Raw genomic sequence first — 23,126 nt, 5'->3', positions numbered from 1 at the left:
TAGGACAGTGCTAATGATGGGCCAGGACTGGAATCTGTTGCATGACCCAGAGCTGCTCCCCTCCCCCCTCTGGCACAGGCATCCGACCAATCATCCTGGCAAGGCAAAGCACAACTGTTATTTTCCTTCATCCTTCTTTAAATGTGACTGCATTTATCTATGGGAATTCTATTTTTAGATGGCTAAGTGGTTGAGGATTATCTCTCCTGCCAAAGTGATATTTCCCATGTGGCTTCTATTGAATAAACTTATTAACAGTACATGTTTCCGAAGTTAACTTGGGCTTTCACAAAAATTGCTGATATCTATGAAAGAGCACTGGTAATTGGTTTAAATCACAGCAGGTACAACTGAATATCAAGGTGTCTCATTACAAGCCAAGAGATAAAGTCCTGCCTTGGTTTGTAGCTCTATCTCTTCATGTGTGCTTATTTATTCCCATTAATAATGATAAGATTACCATATCAGGCCCAAGTCCAGGTCAAACAGGGTCATTTATCTATGATTTCCTTTCACAACTTAAAACTCGGCTCCTGTTTTGCTAAGCACATTGTGTCTTCTTCACTGTTCACACAGAAATAGTTTCCACGGATCTTTAAAAAGAGAGCAGGACAAAATATATAAACAACGAAAACAACTGCTGACATCCACAAAGACTAAAGAGTTAAAAATGTCTTACTATATAAATAAAAACAACAACACACATGCACCTGGAAGGGGAAGGTGGAGCGATGGCCATTTTAATTGGAAGTGAATGCGAGTGTGTACCGCTTTGCACTTTTCATGCCCGTTTTGGTGTCCTGGCTCCTGGGTGGCTTAAGTGATTTCCACTTACTCTTCTGCAGCCTGGTGGTTGGAACCTACTTCGTGTCAACCCCGAAGAAAGATCTGGCATTCTGTACCTGTAATAATTACCGTCCAGACAATTCTATGGAATAATTTACTCTGTGGCAATTGATCTGTCTGCACTTCGAAGGCGCTTGTTTTCAGTTTTCTTACACATAGAACGGTCCCGAGGGACATTTTGTGCTGGGCTGTTGAGTCTGTTTATAAGGAGCCTGTGTGACAGAGCGCTAACTGCCCCATAGATAGAGTTTGGGGTCTAACATCTTTCCAGAAGTCATCCAGATCCTCTGCAGAGCCCACGTGTGATTCCAAACTACCAGCTTTTCAATTAGCAGCCTCGCGCTGAACCATCGCGCCCTCGGGGATCCTTCTGGGGGCACGGAGGAAATAAAAAGCTCCTTAGCCTCCTGAAACTTCTCTTCTATGAATTCAGACAAAAATATGTGTGCAAACAAATATATAAGAAAAGAATACTAGGGTTCACCAGATGGGGGGGGGGGGGGGGAGAAGAGCGGATATTAAAAGAGTTCAAATGGAAAAACGAAATGTTTTGAAAATGATGATCGCAACATATGTACAAATGTGCTTGATACAATTGATGTCTGGATTGCTATAAGAGCTGTAAAAGCCCCAAATGAAAATATTTATTACATTTTTTAAAAGAAAAGAATAAACAAATATGTAAGCATGATACTTAAAAAAAAAAACAATGAAGTAATATGAAAGGAATAGCTTGCGGTGACCGAAAACGACAGCCAGTGACGGGCCAGGAAGAAAGGGAAGGTACAGGAGAGCAGTGATCTGATTAGATCTCCCTCAGAAGTTACCTTTCCGATGGACCATTGAAAAGGATCCAGCCCTGGAAAGGGCAGGGGAAGTGATATAATATATTACCTCATATATTCTCTGTTACTCAAGAAATGGGCACTTTAGAGAAGGGGATATATGTCAAGTGAGAAATACTAAATCTCCTCAAAGTCAAATGATCTACCCAGAGGCGTCCAACAATGTTCCAACCAAATCTGAGACAGGACCTGTGACTCAGGGCAGCATGAGTCATGAGGCAATTCTCAATCAGAAGCACACCTGCCCACCTAAAATTAATGTTTCCTTCCCACCTCTATATTGTTTTCCCCAGAAGATTAAGAATTTCATGACTCAAAGTTGTTCGTCTTACACCTTGAGCAAATATCACCAAAGGGTGAATCATGTTACAGATAAATTGCGATGACTTACTTAAAACAATCACGAATGCATACCCCAGATCATTTGGAGAAGGTGCTAGCATTAACAGACCTTCCATCCTAAACTTCCTCCCACAAACAGAAGAAGCTAGAAGTCTGTCCTCAGGCCTGTGAGAACTCTGAAATAAAGGGGAAGGACTAGCAGGGAGCTTGGTGAATTATGTCGCCTAAGAATAAGTGTAAATCTTGATTTCTACACCTTTAGATATAAATAACTTCATTTGAGAATAAGCTTTTCTTTGTTGTGTTAATGAGCCCCTATCAGTGGAGAGTCTTAAACTAATCACATTTCAGATATAAAATCAGCGTGTTGGACCAGAGAAACAGCAGAGATGGGAGAAGATGGATGCCGGACTACAAGAAAACCACCAGAAACTGAGGAAGAGAGGCTGGGAAGCCAGGGACCGTCCCTTCCCTCAGAGCCAATGGAGGGAAAAGCCATGGACTGTGTAGGGCCTTGAATTTGGATTTCAAACCTCCTAAAATAAAAAGTAAATTTTTGTTTATTAAAGACACCTACTTGGGGCATTTCTGCTACAAGAAATCTAAATAACTAAGAATTATAAGATGAATCAAGGACAGACTTTTCCCACCTCCTCGTGCCTGGGGCAGCTAATGGGCAGTTGGAGCTGACCCAGAATGGCAGCTAGCACACAACTCTGCAGTTCACCAAGAGGGCCTCAGTGTGAGGCTCACAAACAAGTAGGATGGCTCTTGCTAGGATATCACTTAGATTGTACACACTGACTGCTCTGAACCCCCAAATCTCGCTGTCATACAGTCTGTTTGACTCACAGCTATCCTATAGGACTGGACAGAACTGCTCCTTCGAGTTTCTGAGAGTTTAAATTTTTTACTAGAACAAATAGGCTCATCTTTCGCCACAGAATGGCCTGTGGTTTGAACCATAAACTTTATGATGAATATCCTCTTTTTTTTTTTACTTTGGAAATACTTTGTTGGCACATAATTCACATCACCAACAATTTAATCGTCCAGTCATCTTAATGGTGCAATCATCTCCACAATCAACTTCAGCACATTTTCTTCTTCCATTCATAGCTGTTAGCTCCCCAGAATCTTCCCCGGCATGCCCCTGCTGTTGCCCGTGTGCCATTGAGTGTGTTGAAGGTCATAGTGACCCTCTGTACCACAGAAACAAATCCCACCCAGCCCTGTCATCCTCACAATGATTCTTCTGCTTAGGCTCATTCGGTCAGCTGTTACATGAGTCCAACTTGTTAAGGGCCTTCCTCCTCCCACTGCTCCTCCACTTGACCGAGCATGGTGCTCCAATCAAGGGATTCATCTCTCCTGAAAAAGTCCGAACACAGGAGGGAGGAAGTGTTGCCACCCTGACCTCTAAGGAACATTCTGGCTGTACTTCTTCCAAGACCGATTCATTTGTTCTCTTGGCACTTCAGGGTACTTTTAATATTCTTTGACGACAATGCAGTTCAAATGCTTCAATTTTTCTTCAGTCTTCACAATTCTGAGCAAAATTTTCACATGCCTATGAGGCAATTGAAATTACCCTGGCTTGGGTCAGGCTCACCTCAGCCTTCAAAGGAACACCCTTGCTTTTCAGCCCTTTCTAGAGGTCTGTGTAGCAGATTACCTAGTGCAATGTATCCTTTGATCTCTTGACTTTTGATTCTATGCGTATTGATTAGGGATCCAAGCAAGACATCCTTGACCATGTCAATCTTTCCTCCATTTCTCATGATCTTGCCTATTGGTCTGGTTGCGAGGATTTGGGAGTCGTTATCCATACTAAAGACCCAATCCTTGGTCCATGTTTTTTAGTAGCCGCCGTAACATAAAGCCAGAGCCTCAGCAGAGCTGGTCTGAAGGGCAAAGGAACTCCTGAAACACTGCTGGGATCAGTATTCGAGTTCTCCCCGAACAAAGAGGAGCCACTGTCAAGGACGAGGGACTGCACCAGTCTCGGGGTCGGTTAATCAGTGTGGTCTTCTGATTGGTTGGATATCTCTTGAAAGCCCGAAACCTGGCTCTAGTTAGAACTAGAAATCTCACAAAGTAACCAGGAACTAAAGGCTATAATTCCTGAGGGTTGATAAATTAGTGTATGCTTTCTGAACAGTCTAGGAGCCAATGAAGGACTGAAACTTTTTTTCTAGGCTTTAACCAAAAATATCACAGGGTAGGAGAGGAAATGGCAAGCATAGCGTATTCAATGTTGTTGTTAGATCCTGTCTGGTCAGTTCTTATTCACAGTGACCATATGCACACAGGAACATTGCCTCTTCCTGCCCCATCCTCACAGTCATTCATAAATGTGAGTCCATTGTTGCCGCCACTGTGTCCATCCATTCTCGGAAAGCCTGCCTCTTTTTCACTAACAGTTCTTATAAAGTACTATTACCTTCTCCAGGGATCCATCTCTCCTAATAACACATCCAAATGATATGATATGAAGTCTGACAATCTTTGTGTTTAAAAACCATCTGGTTGTACATCACCTAAGATAGACTTGCCCAGGGAATACTCAATATTCTTCAGCAAAACTATGGCACAAAACATCAAGTCTTCAGTGTTTCTTATTCATTGCCTAGCTTCCGCATGCACATGACGGGATTGAAAATGCCGAGGCTTGGGTCAGGTCCTTTACTCTTCCAAGTGATATCTTTACTTTTTAAAACTTTCTAACCCATTTGCATCAGATTTACCCAATGCAAGATGTCACTTGATTTCCGGGCTATTGTTCTCATGGGTGTTGATTGTGGTTCTTTGCATAATGAAATGCTCAACGACATCAATTGCTTCTCCTCTGACCATAGTGACATGCATTGGTCTAGTGGCGAGAGTTCTCTTTTCTTCGGGTTGCGTAGTAATCCATAAGGAAGGCTGTAGCCTTTGAACACAGGAGGGAGGAAGTGTTGCCACCCTGACCTTATACTTGCATGCAATATTAATGCTACTGCTTGATTAAGGCTTTACAAACCTTTATAAACAATGGCCAAGAGAGCTGAGAACTGCTAGGTGTACCCCACATATGGGCCAAAGGAAGTCTGTCAAATGGAAAAAAAAGGGTGTAGGAGAGTAATGGAAAGCGCTCTCTCTCTCTCTCTCTCTCTCTCTCTCTCTCTCTCTCTCATATTAATGAAAGAAAAAGGGCCAGGTTTAAACTAGTTTTGTTTGGTAACCCCTACTATTTGTCTTTCACACTTTATAATAACAAATGCCTACATTGTATAAATTTATGTTACAGGGCACACAATGAATAGAATAATTGGTGATAACAAAAATAACTAATGGCAGGTAGGGGCGTGGGGATGAGATAGCTATAAGGTCCCTCCAAAACCAAACCAAATCCACCAGCACAGAGGCAATTCCAAATCATCGAGCCCTCGCAGGTCAGAGGAGAACTAAGTGGTCCAGAGGATTTCCCAGGCTGCCTCTCACAGAGCACGTAGAGCGTCTGAAACGTTGACCTTCCACTAACCATTCAACACTCATCTACTACTCCACCAGGGTTCCTGTGCGACCATTGAAGTTAAATTGATATCAATAGGTCACTCGACAAAATCCAACAATCTTCCATGATGAAATTACCCGATAAACTAGAAATAAAAGGGAAACTACTCTATCTGAGCCAAGCATTGATGGACTAACCAGAGCAGACATATTCAAAGGAGAAAGGCTTGGAACTTTCCCCTTAAAATTATGGAGAAGAAGAGAATTCCCATCACATCATTACCATTTAATATTGCTCTGAAAGTCCTAAGAGAGAAGAGAGGGATTCACATCAGGATCAGGAAAAGTGAAATATCCCCTTGCAGATAATATGAGCCCCATATATAAAAAACACCAAATAATCCATAAGAAAACTACGAGGGTTAATAAATCCACAAAGTCACACATAATTCAATTGAGTGTCTCTACTATCAGTAATGAATATTCTGCAAAGGAAATTAGGAAACAATACCACTTACAATAGTATTTCAAAGAATAAAATACCAAGGAATTAATTTCATCAAGGAATTGAAAGATTTGTACATTGAAAACCATTGAATATTACTTTAAGAAATTAAAAATAAATAAATAGGAGAACCTTCTGTATTCATTGATCAAAAGACTGACTATGCTCATGATGTCAATATAATCCACAGCAACCTATAGACTCCCTGCGCTCATTATCAAAATCACAGTGTCCTTGAGGAAATGGAAAGGTCGATCTTAACATTTATAAGGAATTCCAAGAGACTCTGAATAACCAAACTAATCTTGAAAACACAAAAATAAAGTCAGAAAACACACCCACTACCCAGCCTCAAAATGCACGACAGACCAGGGCGTTCTGAACTCTCTGGACTCTCAGACTACTTTTTGTCTAAGATACTTGCAACATGGGCAAGCCCTGTCAGCAGAAACTCAAGATTCATTCTGTGTATGGTTTAGAATTATTTGTTTTTTCATTGCATGTTAAGAAACCTTTTTATGACCACCAAATTTTTCTTAAGTCCCACATGCATTTACATGACCCCATATACGGACGTGACCCACGGTTTAAGAAACTTTGCTACCCAACTCTGCAAGCTCACGTTCCTTGGGGTCATTCTGGTCCACAGCAAGCAGAGAGGGCCGAGTAGAACAGTCCCTGTAGGTTTGCGAAACTCTAACTTTTTACAAGAGTAGAAAGCCATGTATTTCTCTCACGGAGTGAGATGAGTGTAGAAGCTCAAAGGGATAGACCTGACTTGAAGAGTTCAAACCTTGCCAGCTGATCTCCTATGATACATGCTGGTCTTCAACATTTTCTGTATTGTTGCTTTTTCATATTGGGGTCAGATGTATTAAGTCATTGGGGGTCACGCTCGTGATTTTGTGTTTTATGTTTATGAAACCCAAGATTGAGGAACCTATAGGGACAGCAAGTAGAATAAGGATTTTGGGGGAGCTTGGGGGACAGGGGAGAGAGTGGTACATTGTGTGTGAGGGGGGAAGGGTGTCAAAATGGAGCCAATGTTCAGGAGTCCAGGAAGGAAAGTAATGTTTGGAAATTAATTGTGGTGTAAATTGTACAATACTGATTGGTATAATTGCACTTTGGAATTATATACTAATACTGCTTGATATGATTGAACTATGGAATAATATAATATATAATTAACTCCAAAGTTTTTAAAAATCGCAATAAAAGGGTTCTTTTCATGAAAGAAAACCTCTTGTTCATCAAATATCTTCAACAAAGTGAAGACAACTGATAGAATGGGGAAAATTTTAGAAGAACAATATTACCTGCTAAGGATTTAATATCTAAATATATAAGGAGCTCCTCTAGCTTCACAACAAAGAGATAAAAATCCCAATCAGAAAATGGGCAAAGGACTTGAGTAACCAGTACTCAGAAATACGGTGCATACATACAAATAGCAAGCACATTAAAAGATGTCCAACACTATCATAAAACATTAGGGAAATACAAATCAGGACCAAAATGAGATCTTGTTTCACATAATCTCCCCTCCCTTCACCACACAGGAGGTTGATTAAGAACATAGGAAGCAAAACATGTTGGAGGAAGACATGTGGCAACATTGGAAGCCTCATCCCATCTGGTAGAATTGTACAAGAACACAACTGATGTGGAAAATGGTTTGGCAGTTCCTGAAAAACTTACATAGAAAATTATCACATGGATCAACCATTTAACTGATAGTTAGATGCTCAAGAATGCAAACAGATCAATGTACACCACTATCCTTTGCAGTATTAGTCACAATATCCAAAAGGTCAAAACAATCCATTAATAAAAATCCATTAACAGATGAATGGACAACCCAAATGTAATTGAGTCAATTAATATGGCCTGTCTAGCTATAATTCCTTGTACAATACATTGTAATTCTGGACTTTATATGCCTATGGCTATAATCCCATTTTGGAGGACATTCTCTACTATACCAGAGTGGGATTAAACTTGACTTTAGTAGCAGTTGTGAATCAAGGCATGCCCTGAGGAGGGAGTTTGAGTCCAGACACATGCTTTGTTATCTTGGGGTCTTCTTGGACTCTACATTACCCGGGAGTCTGACTTAAGACATCATCTTTTGTTTTCCTTTGCTAGCACATGTGTACTGGAACCACCATACAGTTTTAAAATGCATTACCTCACCTGGAAATCCATATCTCAGTTTCCTCACTGAGCTTTGGTAGAAGCAAGAAGCCCTGCTGTGACGGTTGGACACTTTTGGCTTTGACTCTAGACTTTGCATTTGGCTGCTCGCCTCTGTATAGCCCTAGGGTTTACAACTGAACACCACCACGTGAGATGTGTGCTGAAAGTTGCATGAATTTCTGTGAGAGGTTGCAGCACATCACAGAGTCCAGGGATGTAAGGGAATATGCTCATGGGAAGAGAAGAGGGGAAGTAGGGTAGAATAACATCTTGGAAAATTTAGGCATTTGGGAGAGTTTTAATGTCCAATTCCTTGAGATTAGTCTGGTATTAACTCTTCGGCAGGAAGTTATTACCACAAGTGTGCGTACATACACAAGAATATTGCATAGCCATAAAAATAAATAAAGTAATTATTTAAATCAATATACAATTAAATGTTAAATTTTGCAATTGAAAGATGAAGGAACTGAAGTCTTGATATATCTTACAACATAAGGAACTTTGAAAATAATAGGCAAAATAAAATAGATCAGTCACAAAAATTCATTATACAATCCTATGTATATGCATGAAAAATTTAGAATAGGAAATTTCTAGAAACCAATGTTTATAGGTAGCAAGCAGAAGTGGGAGGAGGGTGGGAAAAATAAGTCATTGCTTAGATAGCACTGATTTCTGGTAAACATGATAGAAAATTTAAAAAACCGTACTGATGAGTGAACAGTATGATGAAAATAATTAATATCCCTGGGGGGCTGGCCCCAGCCCCAAATACTAAGTGGACACCTTCCCCTCCCCTCAGAAGAATTTATTTCAAAGGACAGCATTGAATCTGCAGCTCCGGGAGAGGGACATATCTGATCACAGCACCCTGGAGTAGATGAAGGGGGAGGAGGAGTAGGAGCACATCCTGGTCCACCAGACCATGAGGACGATGACCCAATTAGAGCAGCCAGTCCACAGAGAGGACCACATGGCCAGCCCCACTATGAGACATGATGCTCCTCACTGACCCATGGCCCTGCGGGAGACAGCACCTGAGACACAGTGTGGGAATTGCACCAGATCTGATCCCACCACACTGAGGCAAACCACTGGGGGAGTGCAGCGGAACAGCAAGGGAATGGAGCGGCAAGGTCCCAAGGGAATGCTGAAGGTGGCCAGGGCGTGGTGCCCCAACAGACTGGACTGAAAAATACTCCTAAAGACCAAGAAACGATCCTTGAACTAACTACAAGCTTTTCTGTCTTGTTGTTTTTTCTTTTGTTCTTTGACAGTGGTTTGCTATTGTTGTTGTTTTGTTGTATATTGTTGCTTGGTTTTGCTCTGTCTTGTCTGTGCATGTTATTATCTCCACAGGTGTGTCTAAAAAAATAGGCTGGATGAACAATCTGGAGGAGAAAACAATGGGGCTGAATTTCGGTGGGGACATGGGATAGGGAGAGGTGGGGCCAAAAGGAAGTGGTGTTAACAAACCCAGGGACAAGGGAAAAACAAGTGACCCAAATTGGTGGTGAGGTGGGTGTGGGAGACCTGGTAAGGCATGATCAAGGGTAATGTAACTAAGAGGAATTTCTGAAACCCAGGTGGGGACTGAGCATGATAGTGGGACAGGAGGGAAGCCAAGGGAAACAGAGGAAAGAGCTGGAAGGCAAATGACATTTATAGAGGACTAGATAAGACATGTACATATGCAAATATATTTATATATGAGGATGGGGAAATAGATCTATGTGTATATATCTACAGGTTTAGTATTAAGGTAGCATAAGGACATTAGGCCTCCACTCAAATACTCCCTCAATGCAATAATACTTTCTTCTTTAAAATTGGCATTCTATGATGCTCACCTTTCCAACACAATCACTGAAGACGAAGCAGGTGAATAAGCAAATGTGGTGAAGAAAGCTGATGATCATGATGTGCCAAAGGGATCAGTTATGAGGCACCAAAAGAACAAAAAATCATATCATTGGGGGCACACCTCCATGATACGATCGCTGAAGACAAATGGGTACATAAGCAAATGTGGTGAAGAAAGCTGATGGTGCCCGGCTATCAAAAGGTATAGTGTCTGGGGTCTTAAAGGCTTGAAGGTAAACAAGTGGCTATCTAGCTCAGAAGCAAAAAAGCCCACATGAAAGAAGCACACCAGCCTGTGTGATCACGAGGTGTCGAAGGGATCAGGTATCAGGCATCATCAGAACAGAAAAACCTTCCCATAGTGAATGAGGGGGGGAGTGCAGAGTGGAGACCCAAAGCCCATTTGTCGGCCGCTGGAGATCCCCTCACAGAGGGGCCTAGGGGAGGGGAGGAGCCAGTCAAGGTGCAATGTAGCAACGATAAAAAATACAACTTTCCTCTAGTTCCTAAATGCTTTCTCCTCCCCGCCCACACACACACACACAAACACTGTCATGTTCCGAATTCTTCCTTGATATACACTGGTACAGATAGGAACTGGAATCACAGGGAATCCAGGGCCAATTATCCCTTCAGGACCAGTGGTGTGAGGCAATATTGGGATGGTAGAGAGAGAGAGTGGGTTGGAATGAGAGACCTAATTACAAGGATCTACATGTGACCTCCTCCCTTGGGGATGGACAACAGAAAAGTGAGTGAAAGGAGACATCAGACAGGGAAAGATATTACAAAATAATAATTTATGAATTATTAAGGGCTCATCAGGGAGTGGGGAGTGGGGAGGGAGGGGAAAATGAGGACCTGATGCTAGGAGCTTAAGTGGAGAGCAAATGTTTTGAGAATGATTAGGGCAATGAATGTGCAAATGTGCTTTACACAATTGATGTATGTATAGATTGTGATAAGAATTGTATGAGCCCTAAAAAAACTATTAAAAAAAAAGAAACAGGCTAGTTGGTTAAAAAAAATTAATATCTCTAAAAAAGAAAAACAATTTTGTTATATAGTGACCCTTATAAGGTTTACAAGAATGAAAGTATTTTTTCTTTGGCGTGGCAGATGAGTTTGAACCCCTAAACTTGTCATTAGCAACCCTATGGCTATCTCAAACACACACACACACACACTTGGGACTTGGCATTATATTATCATTTTGAAGGTATATACATATATGTAGAGTTGTGTGTGTATACATATATGCAAAGCATAGGATCATGAAAGAAGAAGAAGACCCTAGACATGACAGATTGTCACAATGGCTGCAATAATAAGTTGAACTAGAAAAGATGTGAAGCTAGTGCATGGCCAGGCAGTGTTTTGTTCTCTTGTATACAAGGTCCCTTTTCATCATGACTGACTCAATGGATCTAATAACAGCAATGTACACAAGGAAGTAGTGTAATAACTAGTTGCTGTCAAGTTCATTCTGATTCAGGGCAACCTCAGGCGACACAAGGAATCCAGGACAGACTAAACCCCTTGGGAGCAATAATGAGAGTAGCGATATCATGAGGATAGGGGGACAGGTGGAGGGAGAAAGGGGGAACCAAGTACATGACTGATATATAACCAACCCCCGCCAAAGGGGGTGAACAACAGAAACGTGGGTGAAGGGAGACCGTGGTTAGTGTAAGATATGAAATAACAATTTATAAATTATTAAGGGTTCATAAGGTAGGGAGGCAAAAAATGAGCTGATATGAAGGGTTCAAGTAGGAAGAAAATGTTTTGAAAAGGATGATGGCAACATACATATACATGTGCTTAGCACAATGGGTCTATAGATTGTTATAAGAGCTAAAAGAGGCCCCAATAAAATTATTAAATAAAAAAGAAAATGAGACTGTTTCTCTATAAGGTTTTCAATATCTGATTGTTCTGAAAGAGATCACCAGGTCTTTCTTCTGAGCAGCCTCCAGGTAGATTCAATTTCCCACCTTTCTGATTAGCAGCTCAGTAGGTGAATTGCTCATACTACTCGGAGACTCCCTGTAGTAGTCTTGTAAGTATTAAAAAAAAACAACCTAGAAGTCTAACTTTTGTCTTGTAATTCCATATTTATAATTTCCAATTCTTTGTAATCTAATTCGTTTGCTTTTTAATTACTGATTAATAGGTATAACAAGGGAAAATGCATATTTTAAAATATAAAGAGTCTGCTCATTCCATATATCTAATGTGTTGAAAATAACTATATAATATCTATTGAAATATTATGTTGATAAATATACTAGTCATCTTTCATAAATGATCCAGTATGTGAAATTTATACAAACAGAACCCAAATAATAATATCCTCGCATACTAGGTAAGAGCACTTCCAGTTCACGGAGGAAAGAGCCACTTGTTTCTGAGAATTTTCAAAAGCAGATTTTCAAGCACTTCCTCAGCAACCTTCCAGACAGTGAAAGTTTGTAAACTGCAGTTTGTCCTCCATCCCCGGCCCCCTGCCAGCAGCCTGACGAAAGGACCGGCGTTCTTCCACCAGCAGCCCAGCTGACTGCTGCCTCCACCAAGAAGGTAGAGAACCGGAAGGACCGGGTGACTGAAGACCTTGCTGTTGTCAGAAAGATGAGAGCTATAGAGAATATAATAGCTAAAGTGCTCAGCACATACTGTGGACCCAATAAACGCGTTTGTGTGTGTACTTGGGCGAAAGAAAAGCGAAAGAAGCCCCCAGGCGTTGTGCAGGAGGAAGAGGTCCTTCACATTGGCTCGGAAAGGCGCTGGGGTCCCGAGTGCACATCCTTTCAATTCTGCCTGCTCGCTGTCTGTTTCAATCCAAACACATCGACAGCGTTCTATTATTTTCTAGGTATTCACAAGTCATTCTTTCCTCCATTCTCCGAACCATAGAATTTTAAATAACTGCCATTTTAGCTATTTCCTGTGAGTAGAAGGGGAAGTGAAAGAAAGTCTGTGGTCAGAATTTAAATTATTATTCTTTCTCTTTTTCGTTTCCTGACAACCTCTGCGGAAGTACCTTCCAGAGGAAACCAAAGAAGCGCCTCTGAATTTTCAAGGTTCGGCACGTGTTCCTCTAAACCAGTTGGCGGGTGATGCGCGATGGTTACAGCTTTGGGGGAAACCAAATCGATCCCGACCCAAGCTGGAGAACCCCAAGCTTGACAGGCACTGGTAGTGTGTACTCAGGTCAAAGGACTCAAGGTTAAAGACTATCAGGGACTTGGTGAATGCAGAGAGCTGAATGCAAATCTTGACTCCAACAGCTATTACATATGCAAAGTTGGGGGAAGTATGTCCTTCCTTTCAAGTCCAATGTCTTCATGTATAACCGCTGACTGGAACTGCCATCTTGCTGGGTTACTTTCTTGGTGGAATGAAATAATAGGAAGGGACTGCAAAAAGTTGTGGAAAAGTGGAATTGAAAGATAATTTGGCCACACACTATTCAAAGCCCCCTTATATGTGTATAAATTTAACCCACTTTAAGAATTAACCCTATGCATATTGCTGAAGATGTCTAAAAGCGGCTTTGTCCTTTTTCGCCCCTGTAACTGGTGAGCAAAGAGTTAATGCTGCTGGTTTGGAATCCGTGCCCTCTGTGTACCATGGGACAGAAAAAGGAAAGCAGACTACCTAATGTAATCTGTTTGTCAAGAGGATAACTGGACCTTGGAGAAAATAGATAAAAATATTTGCTAGGTTCCAGGCTCTTATCTATTGTTTGTTACAGGATGTGCATGGTTGGGAGTTGCTGAAAGAAAATCAACACAGCAATTGTGAATTTATGAGAATGACTCTGGAATAAATTACATAAGTAAGGATTCTAGACATTTTCTTTTCTATTGGGATTCATTTCCTGTCTTCTACCATCACTCTCCAAATCTTTGTAAACGCACAGCACACACAGAGTATCAGAACTAAGGCTCAGTAAGATATGATTCAATAAGAGTTGTTATTTAATTGGTTCTCATGTTGAAGCTATGTTCTTGACAATAGTGTACATAGTTTTAAATTTTAGTACTTCATGAAGATGTCATTAAAAAGGTATTCTCAAAAGTATTCAATAATACTAGTGGTCTTTTACATTTATTTTTAAATAGAAATGTTTAGTTACAGCTAATGATCTAACTTCTATAATAAAATCACATAAATAATAATTATAGAAATAGTCATGAAATTCCAGTCACAAACTGTGACTGCTTCCTAAGATGTGTGAGTTAGTCCTAAAGCTTGTGACTATACGTAGATTTTATTGCAACATTTCATTGTCTTTATTTTTCAAGTGAAGCAAGAATTTTTTTAAAAATCACTTATGTTTTCTAATATCACAAGGATGTCTTTGAGTCTCCTGACAGATTGTAATAATTATTTTAATTGTTTTTAACATGTCAGTGAGCACAAGCACATTAAAATGTGAAATAATGTGAACTAAAATATGAATCATTGAAGTCACAGAAAGCAGTACGCTGCTTTACACCCTCCAGGGATTTCTTACACATATTATTTCATTTAATTCACCAAGGAGTCCATATATACAGTAGGTAAGCTAAGGGTAGATTGGTAAAATTGACCAGACCTACATCCCAGCCTGGAGATTATGGAGGAGAAAGCTCAAACAGTCCCCTGAGAAAATCCAAGAAGAAGGTTTTGAACTGGATTACTAAGAGTAGGAATGGACTCAACAGCAGTGAGTTCAGTTTTGGGTTTGAGATCAAAGATCTGAGATTTTACAAGCTAACAGGTTAGGCTGGCAAAGTTCATAGATGCTGGTAGAAGTTGTGGGGATCCTAAATCAGAGACCGAGGATAGCTATTACAGCAACAGCGGCAGCGGTAGGCAGAGTGTCACGATTTGCTCCACTTCACCAAGATCCAGTTCTCTTAGAACTACAGGAAAGGCACGAGGAGGTGCCAGGACTCACAGTGGGCTGTGTTACAGGAGCAGCACACTAAGCTTACGGACCCCGAATCTTTTATAATGGGCCATAAGAAGGCCTACCCTTTGCTCCTGAGGGAGCCACCATCGCTATCTTTCAAGAGGGGTCACTGGACAAAACTCCTTGAAAAGAGTCCAGAGAAGAGGTAGTCAGTGTCTCACTCTCAAGATGGTCAGAAATGTGACACAGGAGTGAACTAGGTGTCTGCCAACATTATCTGAGTTGTTGAGCACTTTTGTCCGAGTGCTGAAAATAATGAAAGGTCATGAGAAAAACAAGGTGGTCAAGTTCCCCCCAACTTGTGGCCACCTCATGCGGGTCAGAGTAGAACTATGCTCCAGAGAGTTTTCAATGGCTGATTGCTTGGGACAATATCATCAAGCCTGTTTTCAGAGGCACCTGGGGATACACTTGAACTTCAACCTTTAAATGAACAGCCAAATCAGTTAACTCTTTCTACCAGACAGACTCCAACATGTGCACAGCTGGACTTTGAGCCACTCTCCAGGCTTTGAGTCGGATAGACTCACCAAAGAAGGCAAACTCTTTCTACATAGGGGTACATGAGGTGCTTAAAATGTGATGGACCATTTTCTAATAAGCTCACTTCTTAAAACACTCTTCTAGTGTTGTATTTTTTAAGCAAGATACCGAAAACAAGTTTTAAAAGATGACACTTTCTGAGTGTAAACGCATCATGATTCCTTTCTCCTAGGCTGGTCCTAAAGCATCACTAAGAGAGACTGCCTAACTTATGGGAAGTCTTACTTCTAAGTATTCAATGGGCTTAAATAAGACAATCTTGGTTTAGCCATAATTAATCTCCATATTTGATATGTTCCTTTTTCTTCCTATGAGCAAATAACAAAAGAAGCTCTAATTGACTAAATCCTAAATGTAATACTGATATAAAATATCCATTAGCAGAGAGGTGGCCTATTTATAATTCTGTTAATGCTGTCAGCAGTACCCTAATTCTTAGTGTCAAATGACAAGATTAGTGGGGGACTCCTTGCTGCTGAAAGCACTTAAATGACTGTGATTAAAGAAAATATCTCCTAGCTGGGTCATTTTACAGAAACTGCCCTACTGGCATATTGTAGCAATATTATAAAGGATTTTTATTAGTAGTTTAAGTCCTTGTAAGTATACTTTGAATTCTTTCAGAAAGCACATAAATTTCAGGCTACATCTTTTTTCCTTATAGTCCCTAAAACTTGAGCAAAACTTTATAGCAAAACAATCTTCTTATCCATGGCAACAGTTTAAGCAGTGGTGCCAACTATTAGTTTGACAACAGCGTCTTTACTTCCCAGGCCCAGCTTTCTTCATCCGTCAGCCACGGGGCCTGGATTTTCAACTGGAGTTCATTTCATTGAATTATGGTCTCTGGTATCTGAAGGTCTCATTTAAAGTCACCTTCTCTCTGGATAGTTAGTCACCAGATGATCCTCAAAGTATGAAACATCGAGGTAGTAAATATTGAATAAAAGCAGGAGAAAGCAAATATGTGACAGATGTCATTTTTTTCCAGTAAAAAATAATCCATGTAGATAAATCTGCAGGAATATACAATCGAGACCTCAATACTAGGAGATCATGGAGGATGTGAATGCCAGGGTAAGTGCCAGTGGAGTGGATGGACTTCCCTCCCACTCTCTACACAGTTAGGTCAGGCGAACAGGTATTTAAACCACAGTTAAGGAAAACCAGAGAGTAAAACAAGGACCAAGAGATTATAAGGGTTAAATCTTACTAAACAGAGTGCATTGGAGAGATGAGTATAGAAGATGAAAGGCATAAATCTGAGTTAAACAGTTAAAACTTTGTCAGTTGATCCACCCCTCTGATGTATGCTGATCTGGGTTTCAATATTTTCTGTATTTTCGTTTTGTTTTGTTGGGTTTTTTTTCATATTAGGGTGGATCTCAGAGGTGTTATATCATCGGAGTTCACCCTCATGAAGTTGTATTATGTGTTTTTCCATTTTTTTGTATATGAAATCTGAGAATGATGAGACAGAAAGGGACAGAAAGTAGACAGGGACAGAAAGTAGAATAAGGATTAGGTGTCCGGGTTGGTGTGGAGGGGGGGCAGGGGTGTGTGGGGGGTGTTAAAAGAGACACCATGTCAAGGACTTCAGGAGCAAAATGAATATTTGGAAAGTGATTTGGGTAGCAATTTGGTATGATTCTGCTCGATGCAATTGAACTACAGAATGATAGATTATTAACTCCCAATTAAAAATAAATTTTAAAATCTCAGCTGTTAACAATCATAATTCACAACCAAAGCAATAGAAACCAATTGAACAGGTAGCGCACAGATGTGAAGCGCATAGATGTGACATGAAGTGCACAGATGTGACAATTTAGTGGCATTTAAAACAATGTCAAAATCATGAGGGAAAATCATGTGAAATGGCATGAAGCTCCAGGGTCACAGTATGAGTAAAGCATGTGGCTTTTAAGAAAAGTAACCTAGGAATCTCCCTGCTCTATATTTGCTCTGCAGTCCTTAGTCCTTAATACAAATAGTTCATCTCCTTGACTCTAAACAGAAAGCTTGTTGGTTCAAGTCTACCCAGAGATGCCTCATAAGAAAGGCTTGGTGATCTCTTTTCAAAAGCATCAGCCACTGGAAATCCTACGGAGCACTCTTCTACTCTGGCTCACGCAGGAGGCCCATGGGTCAGTGGTTTGATCCTACTAGCCACCCTGTAGTAGAACGAATGGAAGGGTCCTCTTTCACAAAGGTTATCACAAGGTCATTCCTTAGGAAATCTTAGGGGGATAGTTCTTCTCTGTCATATAAGGCCATTATGACTGAGAATCAACTCGACAGGACACATCAAAACCAACATAAATTCTATATAGGCTCAGTGCATTACTTAGGAGTCTATGAATGATGTAAATCATTATACACCCAGCACAAACTGAAAGATTAGCTGTTCAGATCCACCCAGAGGTTCCTGAAAATAAGATCTAATCATACAGAAGGTCACAGCTCCCAAGAACCCTATGCAGCAGAATTCTACTTTAAAACACACTGTCATCATGAGTTAGAAGGTCTTCAACAGCAAATGAATTTCATATGTTAATTAATAGAATTTTACATAGCGCAGTAGGTTACCATTGGACTGTTAACTATAAAGGCAGCAGTTCAAACCCATCAGTCATTCCTAGGTAGATAATTGAGCTTCCTGCTTCCATAAAGATTTCCAGCCTCAGAAACCCCAGGGGCAGTTCGAACTTCTTCTATAGAGTCAAAATGATTGAGACTCCACTCAAGGTCAATGAGTTTGGTTGGAGTTTTGGGTTTACTTAATAGATTTGGTTGAAAGGTAGATATATGTTTGCACACACACATATATATCTTACATATTAGGGATGTGGTATCATGTCCTGTGTTTTATATTGTTTCGGGTAATAGCAAATATGTTTAAATATGTTAGTATCTATATGCAAGGTTTAGTGGCAAAGCACTGGGCTGCTAACTGAAAAGTCAGAGGTTTGAATTAACCAGCTACTCCTTGGGAGCAAGATGAGGTTTCCAACTCCACAGTTCCAGAAATTCCACGTCTCAGAGCGCTTCTACTGCCCCATAGAATTCCTATGAGTCAGAATCAACACAAAGGCAGGGTCAGTGGGATGTGTAAAGTCCAGTTTTGAACACACTTTCAAGTATTACCTTATTCAAATTTCATAACACCGTAAGAGTAAATGCTATTAATAAACTGAGGAAACAGGAATATTTAGTAAGCTTAGTACAGTCATATATCTCGTAAGTGGCCAGGATTTCAATCCAAACATTCTGGCTTCTAAATTCATGGTCTAACCACTGAGGATGCTCCTTGTTTAGGATATTTACCAATATCACACATTGGTGGTTTATGAAATTAATTAAATGAGAAAACGTATTTCCTTTCGGACATACTATCGAATACATATTTGCATGACTATATGCTCTTGCATGTGTATTTTTTCACCCATTACCTTTCCAAATATAAAGAGGAAGTCAGTCTGCTTTCAGAAAAACAGATGGGATCTACTTGTGCCCACAAACTCAGGTTTTAGCCAGGACTTCTTGCAAGAGCATTTAAAAAAAATTCTTCCAGTATGCAAATATAATGTATTTTTCTTTACAAACTTTTTAATACACCATGGAGGTGTTTTCTGTTCCCAAGATACACACATTTGTGCACACGTATATCCTGCACCTGGCACACTGGAATAATGTCAACTCTGTTTACTTCAATAATTACCTTCAAACAAACACATGTAGTGATTTTGTCTGAATGTCAGCTCCCACGTGGCACTCTCCTTGTCTAGCTAAAGTCTTGAGGAAATAAATGAGTGGATCAAAACATGGGAACGCTCTACTCCAGCCTTGAAACAATAAGGAGTGCTGGAATGCCTAAGATTTCCCCAGAGGTATTACTATTGTTCTTTTCAAATAACACTCATAATAAAAGGACAGTACAATCGTACAACGTACTTGACCATTAGAAATAGAAACCTGCTACACATCCCACAAACCAATAGGGAGTTATGATTAAGGTAGAAATAATACTTAGCTGTTATACATTTTCAAGACTAAAACCCAAACCAAACCTGTTGTTGATTCCAACTCAACTCATCATGAACCTGTAGGGCAGCGTGGAAACTCTGTAGCCAGACAGAGTTTCTGAGTCTGTAAATCTTTACAGAAACGGACTTTCACATCTTTTTCTCTTGAAATGGTTGGTGGATTCAAACTGTCGACTTTTCTGATAGCATCTTCATGCTTCACCATGTTGCCACCAGGTAAAATGCATTATAATGAAATATTCTCCTCCACAGAAGAGTGGTTCTCAATTTTGGCTGATTTTTGCAATCCCCTAAGGAGCTACTAACCAAAACGTTGTTGGTTCAAGTGCATCCCTGAGAAGAAAAGGATGACACTCCACGTCACCAAAGCAGACCCTTGCACCCCTATGTGGCACAGTTATACTCTGAAACATGGGGCCCCGCGTGAGCCAGAGTCTACTTCGTGGCACTGACACTGGTACACGAATCACAAAACAGTTGAGCGCTCAGTTCGTAATGGAAAAGTCTATGGTGTGAACCCACCACCAGCCCTCCAGCAGAGCCAGACGTGACAAGCATCTAGGAAAGAGTTTAAAGTAGCTCTGCTGGGTCATGTAGCGTCCCCATTAGAATTCCTTCAGAGGCACACAACCAGGAGCTTTACAAAAGGCACCATTTCATTAGTCATCGGGGTGGCTTGGGTCCTGGGGACATTTCCAACATTCTAGGATTTTGAATGTTTAATCAAGGTGGAAAATCATTGTTCAGAAGAAATAGCTGTGTAAACATAATGACTTTATGGGATCATTTTCTATTGCATTTGAGAGTCACAAATAATATAGAAGACAATTAATGTAGAAGACAGACTGTCCAATCATTATGTGACAAAATAAAAACTCCAGCATAGCTGGAATGGTAACCACCACCGAGCCCCTCAATTGCCCACCCTCTAGCCCCTCAATTGCCCTGCCGTCCCTCACAGCGTCTGCTCTAACCAGGGCGATCGCCTCTAACTAGTGGGATTGCCTCAGCATTCATTTTCCTTCGTGAATCTTGGCCTTCACACAAAATGTCCTTTGTGAATAAGTCATCTAAGTATGGAGCATTTATATTTTTTCTAGTTAACATTTACCAGCATTATGCTTTATGGCTCAGCGTTAGAAAGTTGGAGATTAGAAAGTGAGAATGCTGGGGCTGATTTTAATTAGATACATTAATACTATAATTTATATGTAGCTCTCTAGGTTCCATAATGACACAAAAGGAAATGAGTCTTATTTGGGGAAAATATTGTAATAAAATCAGTCTACGTGTGGCTGATTACACAATTATCTGTGATTAGAAAATTATGTTAAGAATGCCAAAGTTCCCATTTAATCATGAGCCAATGAGTAGTTTCATATACCATACCACTAACCCAAACTCATTTAGCTCATACCAATCATCTCATACTAGCGGCAGACCATGGCTTAGTCATTACAAACGTCATAGAATAACTACCTGACAACTTACAGTGTACAATCTACCGTGAGTAGCTCCTATTGACCATGACACGTGTATCCTCTCATGTAAATTTTGTCAGTTTCTACTTTAAGCATCCCTCAAACAATGCATTTCAGTCTTTCCTCGTTCATTTATTACTTTGCTTACATGGTTGGGTTATTTATTTTGTAGCAGAGGAAATACTCAAGAATTAAAAATAAGAATTATCTTTCTGAAATAAGTCCAGAAGAAACAGAAACCCATATCAAATGCATTAATCCAGTATGTAATTAGGTTCTAAAATGATCTCAATGAAAGTTTTCTCAAAGTAACGAGCTTTGAGATGGATGTTTCAATGTTTAAAAACCACTTCAGTTCCTCACCATTAACAGAATTAAACAGATAAATAACACATCAACACTTTGCCTACTTAATTGCAATTGTTCTCAACCTTCCTAATGGCACGCCCCTTTAATACAGTTCCTCATGTTGGGGTGACCCCTCGCAACAATGAAATTATTTTCATTGCTCCTTCATCACTATAATTTTGCTACTGTAATGAATCGGGGGAGCCCTGTGAAATGGTCTTTTGACCTCCAAGGGGTCATGACCCACAGATGGAGGACTGCTGAGAAAACCCAGATGGTGCAGTGGTTAAAGTGCTCAGCTACTAATCCCAATAGGAAGTTTCATGGTTTAGACCCAGGGGCATCTATGCTCCATGGGGAAAAGATTTGACTGTCTGCTCCCATAAACAAGAATCGCCTTGGGAAATCCGTGGGGCCATTTTACTCTTTTTATGATATAGTGTCACTTGAATTGACTCAATGATTGTGGGCTTCTTGTGAAAATATTTATAGGTTCAGTATTAAGGTAACAGATGGACATTGGGCCTCCACTCAAGTACTCCCTCAATGCAAGAACATGTAGTTCTATTAAACTGGCATTCCATGATGCTCACCTTTCCAACACTATTGCTGAAGACAAATGGGCACATAAGCAAATGTGGTGAAGAAAGCTGATGTGCCCTGCTACCAAAAGATACAGCATCTGGGGTCTTAAAGGCTTGAAGGTAAACAAGCAGTCATCTAGCTCAGAAGCAATAAAGCCCACATGGAAGAAGCACACCAGTCTGTGTGATCATTAGGTGTGGAAGAGATCAGGTATGAGGCATCAAAGAACAAAAAAATCATATCAAATGTGCTCACCTTCCTGATACAATTGCTGAAGACAAATGGGTGCATAAACAAATGTGGTGAAGAAAGCAGATGGTTTTTGGCTACAAAGCCTACATGGAAGAAGCACACCAACCTGTGTGATCATGAGGTGTTGAAGGGATCAGGTGCCAAGCATCAAAGAACAAAAAATCTCATCATTGCGAATGTGGGGGAGTACAGATTGGGGATCCAAAGCCCATCTGTAGGCAACTGGACATCCCCTTACAGAAGGGTCTCGAGGAGGAAATGAGCCAACCATAGGGCAGTGCAGCAACAATGAAACATATCACTTTCCTCTAGTTCTTAAATGCTTCCTCCCCTTATCCCCACTATCATGATCCCAATTCTACCTTACAAATCAGACTAGACCAGAGGATGTACACTGGTACAGATAGGAACTGGAAACACAGGAATCCCAGACAGATGATCCCTTCAGGGCCAGTGGTGAGAATGGCAATACTGGGATGGTGGGGTGGAAAGGGGGAACTGATTACAAGGATCTACATATAACCTCCTCCCTGAGGGATGGACAACACAAAAGTGGGTGAAGGGAGATGTTGGACAGTGTAAGACATGACAAAATAATAATAGTTCATAAAATATCAAGGGTTCTTGAGGGAGGGTGGAGTGGGGGAGGATGAGGAAAATGAGGAGCTGATATCAAGGGCTCAAGTAGAAAGCAAATGGTTTGAGAATGATGATGGCAACAAATGTACAAATGTGCTTGACATAATGGATGGATGGATGGATTATGATAAGAGTTGTATGAACTCCCAATAAAATGATTGAAGAAAAAAA

Source organism: Tenrec ecaudatus, chromosome 1 (assembly GCF_050624435.1).
Source record: "Tenrec ecaudatus isolate mTenEca1 chromosome 1, mTenEca1.hap1, whole genome shotgun sequence".
In the NCBI taxonomy this organism is placed as follows: Eukaryota; Metazoa; Chordata; class Mammalia; order Afrosoricida; family Tenrecidae; genus Tenrec; species Tenrec ecaudatus.
The sequence above is the reverse complement of the archived record's forward strand: the minus strand, read 5'-3'. Positions refer to the sequence as shown.